Source organism: Crocodylus porosus, unplaced genomic scaffold, assembly GCF_001723895.1.
Source record: "Crocodylus porosus isolate Cpor-Errol unplaced genomic scaffold, CroPor_comp1, whole genome shotgun sequence".
NCBI lineage: Eukaryota > Metazoa > Chordata > Crocodylia > Crocodylidae > Crocodylus > Crocodylus porosus.
The window spans coordinates 77,914,021-77,926,076 of record NW_017728906.1 but is presented as its reverse complement, the minus strand read 5'-3'; positions in this window follow the sequence as shown (position 1 = coordinate 77,926,076).

Below are 12,056 nucleotides of genomic sequence, written 5' to 3'. Positions count from 1 at the left end.
CAGCTTCTGGGGGAAGACTGAACCCCTTCCCTTGCAGCCCCTGACCAGGCAGCAGCATGCCATAGGGCCAGGGCTGCTGCAGGAGGAGAGCCCCCATACCCCTTCCCCTGTGGCCTCCTGGCTGGGCAGCCCCCACAGCCAGCCAAGTGGGGCTGAAGGGGCAAGGGGTCCAGGCTCTGTGTCCCCACAGCAGTTCTTACATTGTGGTGTGCTGCTGCCTGGCTAGGGGGATTGCAAGAAACAGGTCTAGACTCCGTGTCTGCACAGCCTCCTTCTCCCCTGGCAGGCAGTGGCGTGCCATGAAGTGGGTGCTGCTGTGGGGAGAGAGACCCTGGACCCTTTCCCCCACAACACCTCTGACTGGGCAGCCATCTCAGCCAGCCCATGGGGGCTGCAGGGGAAAGGAGCCTGGGCTCTGTGACCCTGCAGCTTGCCCCTAGCCAGACCACAGTGTGCTGCAAAGCCAGGGCAGCTGTGGAGCTTCCTCTTGGCCGGCTGTGGTTCACAGCTGGCCAGAGGGAGGAGGTGGGGCTGGGATCAGAGACTGTCCCTGATTCGGGTCAGTGACACCCAAGGAGGCAAGCTGGCCCAGCACTTGGGCAGGGCAAATGAATTTTTCCTGGGGCTGGAGCGCAGCCATGCACAGTGCCACCTGGGATGGTGGCTATCATGTTCTAAGTTAACCCTCAGTGGGATCTGGCATGGACATTCGATAAAGCGCTCTAACAGAAAGCACTTTAGATTAATATCTCATCCATTGAAGGGTAACTTGGAGTGCAGTCTGCCATTTTTAAAGTGCTTTAAGGACCATGAACAACTGTTCAGTTATGGGTTTAGAGTGCTTTCTGTGCACTTAACACTTAACGCGTGATAGAGAACAGGAGCACATTCAGCCTTTCCATAATTACAGTGCTATCTGTGTACCTGGATCCCAGCTCAGCAAAACATTTATAATATGTACTGTTGAACATAAGCTTAAAAGTGGTTTGCTGACTAGGAATGGCTTGGGCACAGGCTTATGGATAAATGCATACTCAGGGGCTCTGCTGAACCTGAATACCCCAAACACTTGAAATCACTACATTTAAATCATGCAGATTAGAAAAAAATTCCAGGAAAGGGTGAATTATAGAAGTCAAAGTATCATAATTTAATCTGAGTAATGAATCAAATCTGATTTAGAAGAATAAAGCATGAGTACAGTTGTGGAGTATGAAAATGTGAATAAAAGTGTACTGTATGTTATCAGGTTAAAGGATGACCAAGGTCAAAAAAGAATACCATGGTTGCTTAGACAGAGTGAATACTGAAGAAAGTCACAGTGATGTTTCCAGGAATGTAAACACATTAAGAGAATGAAATTTCCATAAGGGTAACACCAAGACACTGGCCTTTTTAGTTTCACTCAAGGCTGCAATCACTTTATGTTGCCATCTATAGGGAAATTAAGGTTGGATGAGTTTAGAAAATGAAAACCATTTAAGGCACATCCCCTAATGGCTGGGACTTAAATTTCTCACCTTGCTCAAGAAAATCTTGTAACCTTCAAGCTTCTGCAGAAGGCCATGAGATTTGTTCCTGAGAATACTGAAGACTGAACACAATTGGGATGTGATGTGCTTGGTTTCATTAAGCTTTGGATCACTGCTTTTCCTTTTTCCAGTTTTACCATGTATGGATGTGTCAGTGCGTTACGTTCCACTCTGCCTCTCTCACAGAAGCTGCTGAAATTTCCTGTATGCTTTAAATGTAGCCTATGTGGCTGCAATGAATATACAATATAAAGAGAAAAAAATTACTGCCTCTATTTAATTGCCTCTTTACTGCACATCTGATAGGTTTTTGCAGCAGCAGCAAAGAAGACAGGCGGCCATGGAATCCACTGTGTATTTATATTTTCTCTGTAAGAAATGTTTCCCATATTGTCCTCCAATTTAAATATTCAAGTCCATGTTTTGCATTTTCTTTTCTATCAAGAGAAAAATCACTTCTGACTCAACATTAAAGGTAAAAATAGTCATTTTTAGAACAAGAATGGATGATATAGCTTTATCTTTCATTAAAAACTCACGGTTGGAGCTGGTAAACATTTTTTGAGGAACATATTCTGTCAAAAAAATCTATTTCCAAACAATCAATTTTTTCCCCAAAAACCATGACAATGTTCATGTCATTTGAAGTAAATGGGTACTGTGTTTCTATCTTCTCTTTTTGTTTCAGATTTAATTTTAAAAATTATTTTATTTTATTTTTATTGTATTATGACACTTCAACATTATATCAACAAAACATTTTTATGGGGCCATATGTGATATTTCCAAATCAAAAAATTTCAGCTTTCCTTTTCCATAGTACATTTTTAAGTTTTGAATCTTTGTGTTGATTAAGGTTGGTAGGTCTACGTACAATGTTCTCTGGATAGTAAGTGAGAATTGGAACCATATCTGCTATATTATCATGATATAAAACAAGGATTTTGATCAGACAAACTTATTTTAAGATTTTTTTTCCTGTTAAAAAGAGCTCCCCTCTTTAAAACAGGAGAGCTTGTGTTTTTATAGTCAACATAAGAGTCTGAGGAAGAGGACCCAGAGAGGCAAGAAGGGAATTCCAGTGTCATGATCAGAGTTGTCATGCTAAGTTGATGCGTAGTACAAAACCTTGTTTCTGTCAACTTTGGGAGCAATCATTTACCTGCACACTAGTCTAGACAAGTGACAAAGGGGAAGGAAGAAAAAAGGGACAAGGAAGGTTATATACAAAGAAACTCTGGCTGAAGAATTATTTTCTTTTCTCAAATCACTTTCTGAGTCAAGGCTGGACTTAGATCATTTGCTAAGAAGGAAATGACAGAATTGGCAGCATCTGCTAAAATTTAAAGTACATTTTTTAAATGAATGGAGCTGTCTGAATTTGAGCATTTGAAAATTAATAGCATTCTTAGTTAAAAAAAACCCAACAAAAACAAATTGGGGGGAGAAGGCAGGCAGGTTCTTATTTTAGTCTCTCGGGGTGTTTTTACATGTGCTTTGAGGATGGGAGGTGTTTTAACTACAGTAGCTCTGAGAGCTGCTGTAATTAAAGTCCCTACAACATCTCATGCATCACTGTCCCCACGCTTCAAAATGGTGGCAGAGGCGATCTAACTAAAGCTCATCAATTACGACTAAAGCTTTAATTACAGTACATCGGAGCAGGCTTCCCACATGTGTACAGGTACCCTCAGACTTGATCCCCAGCTCTCAGTATCCCTTTTACATTCAGGATCAACAGCTCAAAAGTCCTTTCACACACTGCTCTAACAAGTGAACAGTTATGTGGTCTAGTCCAAAATTAATTTAGGAAAGGTCTATGGCTTTTTATTGTGAAATGACAAGATCACAACAGTTATTTCTGGTTTTACAATATATTTATAAATACCAGGCATGAAAGGTACTACTGTTGGCCAGTCTGATTAAAGGCAGAGCTGGTAGCATTGTCTGTAGTTAGGCACTGCATTTCTAACATACTGTATTAGTCGAACTTTTGGACTGTAATTTTCTGTAGATGATGGTTTCTTTTTGGGGAAAGTGCAGCTATTTATATTTATATAGTGCAAAGTGCAGCTGATCTTAGGATAATACATCTTGTGGGATCCTCATTCTGTCCTACTTAGTTTTACATGGTGTGCCAGTGGCACCAAGCTACATTTTTAATTGTGAGTGCCACAGAAACTTGCATGGGGCAGCTTTGAGATCCTGGTAGGCCATCTACTCTAACCCCCTGGCTGAGGAAGGGTCATTCCTATCCAAAACATCCCCTACAAATCCTTGTCTAACCTATTACTAAAACTACACAAATCAAGCCTGTCACACAACTACAAGTATAACAGGGGGGAACAAGAGTGGTTAGTGTCCTGCTCAAGATCCAAGGAAGAAGACTATGCTATAGATGAATACAAAAACTTCTTGATCCCAAGTGTGGCAATTAGTCTGACCTTGAGTAAAGAGATAGGTAAGACTCTCCCAGTCAAAATCCCCAGCCTTGGCTGCAGCCAATATGCAGTGCTTCTGAGGAAAATTGGGCAGTGACACCCTGACATATAGCAACAGGAGGGCAACAAATTTCTTCCCAGTCCCTTGTGGCAACCAGCAATACCCAGAAGCATGAGAAATACCCATAGCATAGTATAGGTATCATCCCTGATCAATGCTTATGCAACCCCTCCTGAAAACCTCCAGTGATAGAGTTTGCACAACTTCTCTAGGAAGTTGGCTTACTGTCCTAACAGTGAAGAAGATTTAACTGATATCCAGTCTAAACCTATTTTGCTACAACTTCAAACCATTGCATCCTGCACTGTGCAGCAAGAAAGGTGTTCTCCTTCCTCTTTATGGCAGCCCCTCAGATATATATAGACCACTATCATGTCCCCAACTTGATTGCCTTTTCTGTCAGCTGACCATGCCTATTTCACTTCTTGTATGACTGACTCCAAGACCTTTCTCATTTTTTTGCTCATCTCTAAACTTCCCTTGCTGCAGCTTGAGACCATTGCTCCTTGTTTTGTCATCTGCTACCACTGAGAACAGTCTAGCTCCATCCTCTTTTCAACCCCCTTCAGATGGTTGAAAGCTGCTATTCAATCCAGTGTCAGTCTTCTCTTCTATAGACTGAATAAACCCAGTTCTCTCAGCCTCTCCTCAGAAGTCATGTGCCTCAGCTCCCTAACCATTTTTGTTGCCCACTGCTGGACTCTCTCTAATTTGTGCATGTCCTTTCTGTAGTGGGGGACCCAAAACTGGACAAAGTACTCCAGATGTGTCCTTACCAGTGCTGAATAGAGGGGAAGAATCACTTCTGCTGCTCTGATGGTAACACTTCTATCAATGCAGCTCAGTATGCTGTTAGCCTTCTTCACAACAAGACTACACTGTTGGTTCATGTTCAGCTTATTGACCACTGTAACCCCCAGGTCCTTTTCTGCAGAGCTGCTGCCTAACCAGTCAGTAGCAGTCCATGGGATTCTTCCATCTTAGCTCTACCTTCCAGCATATCTACTATATCCCCTAGCTTTGTGTCATCCATGAACTTGCAAAGGGTGCAATCCATCCCATCTTCTAGATCGTTAATGAGGATATTGAATAAAACCAGCCCAAGGACTGACCCTTGGAGCACTCCACTTGATACTGGCTATGAACTGGACACTGAGACATTACTTAAAACCCTTTGAGCCCAACAGTCCAGATAGATAGTTTTCTATCTACTTTACAGTCCATTCATCTAACCCACTTCCTCAGCTTGCTTACAAGAATGCTGTGGGAGACGGTATCAAAAGTCTTACTAAAGTTAAGATATATTACATCTACTGTTTTCCCCGCATCCACTGAACCAGTTATCTCATCATAGAAGGCAATTAGGTTGGTCAGGCATGATGTGCCCTTGGTGAATCCATGCTGACTGTTCCTAATCACCTTCTCCTCCTCCAAGTGCTTAGAAATAGAATTTTTTTAGCACCTGCTCCATGATTTTTTTGGGAGACTGAGGTGAGGCTGACTGATCTGTAGTTCCCTGGATCATCCTTCTTCCCTTTCTGAAAGATGGACATTATACAGAGAAGTTGCATCTTACACGGGGGTTAAGTTCTAAAGTCAGCACGTAAGGCGAAAATCGTGTAGTCAGAATTACTCTTGGGTTTGCCCAGTGATACAGTCCGCTACCTCCCCCATCCAGTAGTATAGTCCCTCTTTCCTGCCCAGGAAAAGCCTGCACCAAACTCCCACCCAGCCAGTGTGCACAGCTTCCCAGCAGGGCTGCTCCCAATGTAGCTGCTTGGCCCCATGCACAGTGCTGCGGGGAGCAGCTGCAGGCTGGATCCAAATAATCGGCACTCCGGGGCATACACATATGATGAATTCGTGTAAGTTAAATGCTCATATGATGTGACTCCACTTATTTGTCGTTTTCCAATCATCTAAGACTTCCCCCAATCACCATGACCTTTTCCAAGATTATGGCCAGCGGCTCTGCAATCACATCAGCCAACCATGAACTTGCACACATTCAGCTTTTCTAAATAGTCCCTAACCTATTATTTCACCATTGAGGGCTGCTCACCTTCTGCCCAAACTGTGCTGCCCGGTGCAGTAGTCTGGGAGCTGACCTTGCCTGCAGAGACCTAGATAAAAAAGGTATTGAGTACTTCAGCCTTTTCCTCATCATCTGTCACTAGGTTGCCTCACCAATTTCCACTACCCTTTTAGTAAGAGTCCATACTTTCCCTGACCTTCCTGTTGTTGTTAACATATTGGTAGAAAACCTTCTTGTTACCCTTCACAACCCTTGCTAGCTGCAATTCCAATTGTGCTTTGGCTTTCCTGACTTCATTCTTGCATGCCTGAGCAATATTCTTATATTCCTCCCTAGTTATTTATCCAAGCTTCTACTTCATGTAAGCTTCCTTTTTTGTATTTAAACTCATGAAAGAATGCTCTGCTATGCTGGTCTCTTGCCACATTTTCTATTCTTCTTGCACATCAGGATGGTTTGTCCCTGTGCCTTCAGTCAGGTTTCTTTAAAATACAACCAGCTGTCCTGGACTCCTTTTCTCAGACTGGCCTCCCAGGGGATCTTGCTCATCGGTTCCCTGAGGGAGTGAAAGTCTGTTTTTCTGAAGTCCAGAGTCCTTATTCTGCACTTTTCCTTTCTTCTGTTTGTCAGGATCCTGAACTCAATCATCTCGTGGCCAGTGCTGCCTGATTTGCCATCCACTTTTACATCCTCCACCAAATCCTTCCTGTTTGTGAAAAGTAAGTCAGGAAGAGCACAGCCCCTATTTGGTCTTTCCAAAACATGCATCAGGAAGTTGTCTGTAACACTCCAAAAAATTCTGGATCGCCTGTGCACTACTGTATTACCCTGTCAGCAGATGTCAGGGTATTTGAAGTCACCCGTTGTCACCCATTCTGCATTTGTGCTTTTGATTATTATTTCAGAGCTGTGTCACCTTGCATTTGTCAACTCTGGACTGATGGCTTCTGCCCGGCTTTCCAAAGTTTCAAGATTCTTCTGAACTGAGGTCTCATCCTCTAACATGTTCTCAATCCTTCTGTTTTATTACATTTTCAAATTTGCTCAAGAAGAGCTCTATTCTAGCATCCAGACAATTAAGAACCAAGTTGAACATCACTGGGCCCGACGGACCCCAGTGGGACTCTGCTTGAAACCTCCTGCCATTTTGATTAGGGTCCCTTTTTGAATTACCCTTTGCTTGTGGATATTGAGTCAGTTGTCTATCTGCCTTGTGGTAGTTTTGTCTAGCTCACATCTTTCCAATTTGTTTAAGAAAAGGTCATTTGGGACTTCATCAAAGCCTTTCTGAAGTCTAGATACACTGTATCCACTGCAGTCCTTTCATCTACCCAACTAGTTATCTTGTCAAAGAAGGAGATAAAGTTTGTTTGGCACGATTTGTTCATAGTAATTCATGTTGACTGCTGGTGATATGCTCCAGTAACTTCTCAGGTGCCAAGGCAAGGGTAACTAACCTGTACTTCCCCTGATCTTCCTTTTGCCTTTTTAAAGTTTACACAGTCATTTTAAAAAAAACAAAAAAACTACTTTATTTCCTTGCCTCCTCTGGGAGCTGGTGCCATGAAATATGTTTCAGTCCTGCAGTGACCTCCTGGGTTACTGCAAATATGTCAATGTGCTATCTATTATTTTTCACACTGTGCCCTTTTTAAAAATCATATCTCAGACATCATCCATCTCTTACTCCCATCTGAGATGCAGGCCTCATGTTTAGTAGCAAATGCTAACTCTTCTTGAATCTGATTCTGTCGTTTCCATGTAGCAGCTGGAGCATAAACAATGTAATGTAATGAACAAGAACAATCTAAAGCCAAAACTGTATAAGAGCCAAAGCTTGCTTAAAGCCAATAGCCTTTACAGTATGCAGGTTCCTAACATCTGTTGTGTGTTGTTGTGTTTAAGCTTTCTAGTGCAGCACATTAAAGACAGGCAGCTACAAACCTGATGTCAGGTCATGGACAATGTCTTTTGTGGCAAAAGCATTTATATTTCTCATCATGTACAAAAAGAATTGCGTAGACTTGGAAGATAATTGAACTGTAAAGTACATTAATCAGCTATATGTATTTCAGAACTTACCCTCACTCTGTTTAATAAACAGCAGAAAATTTAATTGTTTATATAGCAACATTTTGGAAACTTGGATAGAAGTGATGTGCAGAAAGCTGAGATGAGCCTTGCACTTAAAGCAGTTTCAATAACTTTTGTGTGTGAATAATGTTGTGTCCATGAAATGACAGCCCTTATACTTTGAGTAGAGAATTCATTTACAAAAATGAAATATTTAATTAGTTTATGAATTAATTTGTTTAAGACATTTGGAATCTTCTGTTGAACCCAAACAATTGTAATAGTGAAATCATATTTATTTATCAAGCATCCCATATGATTAGAATTTATTGATATTCAATGTGTAGCCTACATTTAAAATTTAGTTTCTGAACTCAATTTTTGTCACTTCTTTATAACATTTCTTTTTCCCAGAAACACATTCATCTACAAAGATTTCCTTCTTTTAAAATGACTATCATCTGTCACAGTTTTCATTGGGACTGAAGCCACATGGACCCTTAGAAAAGAATGGCTCTTAAAGAATAGCACCTGCTTCCTTGTGTCTCCAGGAGATCAAAGATAAACTGCTCTTAGTTAAGGTGAGTACCTCTGACAGGATATGGGCCATGTTTCCATGGGGAGAAATATGTAAATGTCTAATCTGATTAAAAATCAGTTAAATTTGACATGGAATTCCAAATGACACTATATAGTAGTCATAAGTGTATATTTCCTGCATAGTATAACTATTAAGTAGTGTTGTAAATATTCCTTTCCGTATCTTAGCAGGTTTAGGTTTCTTTTAAATTCATTCTGCATTCTCAACTTGCTAGACTTGTAATGCTAGTTTCTGAGATAATTGCAAAACTGCAGTAATTTTGCGTTCTTAAATAACTGAAATGAATTCTTAATCCTAACTACAGATTAACAATTTTGCTTGGGAATATAGATTGAAGTACAGATCAGTAGGAACTCTGAGCAAAGTTCTAACTCTTTGGAAGTAGGCTGCACAAATACCGAACTCTGTGTTGTACTGTATGTTAGTTTTCTGCTGTGTGGCTCTACTCATATAAAAGAGTCATGCGAACATGAAGCTAGTGTTAATGTGGTGCTGTAGAAGATCCACGCTGCTCAAGTCCACGCTAACTGTTTTTACGTTTTCACCTCTGTTGGGGTCCTTATACGTGTCCATCATTTCAGTTGCTGATGCTTTGTTCAAACAAATCAAGATAGTCTTTTCTTATTCACTGCTTATAGATATAGGCTAAACCAGTTCAGTAGAATCCAGATGCTTGTAGACAAGGGAAACTAGAGATTGCAGATGGTTAAAAGATCGGTATTCACATACTGTGTTTATTTAGAACTTTTATAGTTATTTTAGGATTCTTTAGCAGAAATTGTCACTTTGGGCTAGTCTAAATAAGTTTTAAAAATTTTTTGTTTTATGGTAGTTTCTCATACTTTGGGCCCTGATCTTCTGCCATAAGTTTAAAGGCTATTCAAAGTGTCTACCCTTCGTTTTTCTCCTCTTCTTAATTTTTCATTTTCCCCCCGAAAGAGGTTTTTCACTCTATGGTCCCTGTGCTTTTTCAATGTGTAAGTTTGGATCCTACTGTAAATAGAACACTTGGCTTGCATGCAAGATCTGTATCTTATAAATGCCAGTGCCTGTTGAAGTCTTCCAGGCTCTTTGTGGTTCTTTGCAGATGTCATAAGGGGTAGAGTGGCCAGGGCTTGTTTACAGGGCCCACTTGATTAAAAATTCATGGCCACGTCCAGATGAGCATGACTGTGCAGTATATACCGCACATTTGTCTGTTCTCCACACTGTAAGGGAGCAGTACAAAGGGGTTTTTTTTTTTGGTCCCTGGATATCCAAAGGTCAAAAAAAGACCTGTGTGCGTGGGTGGGGGGAACAAAGTGGTGGCAGTAGAGTGCACTGCCCAAAACTGGAGCCTGACTGACTGGAGCCATGCTCCACTGCTGGCTAGGCTCCATGCAGCAGGATTGCTGCTGCTGCAGCCCTGGGAGGCCCCCAGGACCTCAGGTAAGGATGGTGGGGCTAGCTGGCTCTAGTCTCCCCTACCCCATCTGGGGTAACTTGCCATGCACCATACAGCTAGAAACTATACAGCAACTTCAAGATGTTGCAATATTGTGGAGTCCACAAGCCATTTTCTCTCTCTGTCTTTTAATGTGCTTAGCCACATGGGCCATGTCCAGAAATGCATGGATGTTTGGTTCCCCAGGAACAACCAGTGGTAGTGCACCTTGCGCTGCTGTTAGTTGTCCCCTGTGAACGCCTGTGAATTTCTAGTATGTCAGTATGGTTCTACTACAAGTGACTGACAAGTAGTATCCAGGCTGCTTGAGTAGTGTCAGGAACACTGGCCAACTTTAGATCAAAACATGGCTCTCCTGAATAGACCAAGCCACTATGCCAAGGGTGTAATGTTCGATAGAGGTTAGTGGATTTCTCCACATGGCTTGTTCCTGAAAATGCAGTGCCCTGCTGGAGAGTGCTTTGATGTTCAGAGAGAGAAACTTGTCAGCTAACTGATAACAGGTGAGAATATACTGAATGCTCCACTTAAGTGATTTTCTGCAACAAGACAGCTGAGACTACAACGAGTCAGACAGAGATGAGTCCTGTCAAGGTTTTTAAAAAAAGAAGTACCTGAAAATGTGGAAAGTATATGCTGTAGTCTTGCATACCACACCCCCCCCTAAATAAAAAATGCACCTTATTTTTGGAAGGCAGAATGCAGGAAAATTTTTTTTTCCAGACTCGAGGCCAACTGTGTGACAGCGTTAAGTCCACCTGAATGGATAGGCTGTGTCCAGACATTCATGGATGTTTGTTTCCCTGGGGACAACTAACAGTAGCACACCCTGAGCCACTGCTAGTTGTCCCTAAGGAAAGCCTGTGCCATGCAGTCTGGGAGCAAGTTACCCTGGGTGGGGTAGGGAAGGCTGGGGCCAGCATTGTGCTCGCCCCTACAACCTTACCTGGGGGCCTCCTGGGACTGTCACAGCCTTACCTGGGATTCTGGGGGCCTCCCGTGGCTCTTGCTTTGGGCGGTGCACACTGCCACAGGTTTTATTTGTTTGTTTTTTTCCATAGGTTTTTTTGACCCTGGATATCCAGATTAGATCTCAACAGGTGATCTATACCTCTTGAGGTCCAGCGGTCAAAAAATCCCCCCACTGTGCTGCTCCTTTGCAGCACAGAGAATAACTGAATGTGAAATTCACATACCTCCACAGCCATGCTTGTCTGGATGCAACCATAGTGTCCAGAAAGTGTGGCATCCCAGGAGACAGTCTGGATGAGGCGGCAGCAGAAACTTCCTGATGTGTCAGGACAGACAGCATTCCTGGTAGATCTTACTAGCGTTAACAGCACACCTTGTGGCCCACCGGCTTACTACACAGGGTGAAGATATTTCCAAATAACCTGTGTAATGTGGGCCATAATCCCCATCTCACTTGTACTGATGCAAATCCATTTGGACTAATCCTTTCTCAGATAGACATCTCCCCATTTATGTCCTACATCCAGTTCTATCTGACACTTTCAACATTAAACTGAATCAAGACCGGGCAGAGAAGCCTTAGGCTGTGCAAAACTCCTTATTGACAGAATAGACAACTGTGCACCTCCTGGGTGAAATAACCACTGCTGGAAATGATCTAGATTCCTCTTTGAAGGAATATTATCACTATATACCTCAAGAGGGAATGTAGGATCACTGAGCCAAGTTGTACATTAGTTTGGAAAAATTGGTTGTTTCATAGTTTCTAGGGTTGGAAGGGACCTGAGTAGATCATCTAGTCCGACCCCCTGCCATGGCAGGAAAGAGTACTGGGGTCAAACGACCCGAGCAAGGTGTTCATCTAATCTCCTCTTAAACACCCCCAGGGTAGGAGCC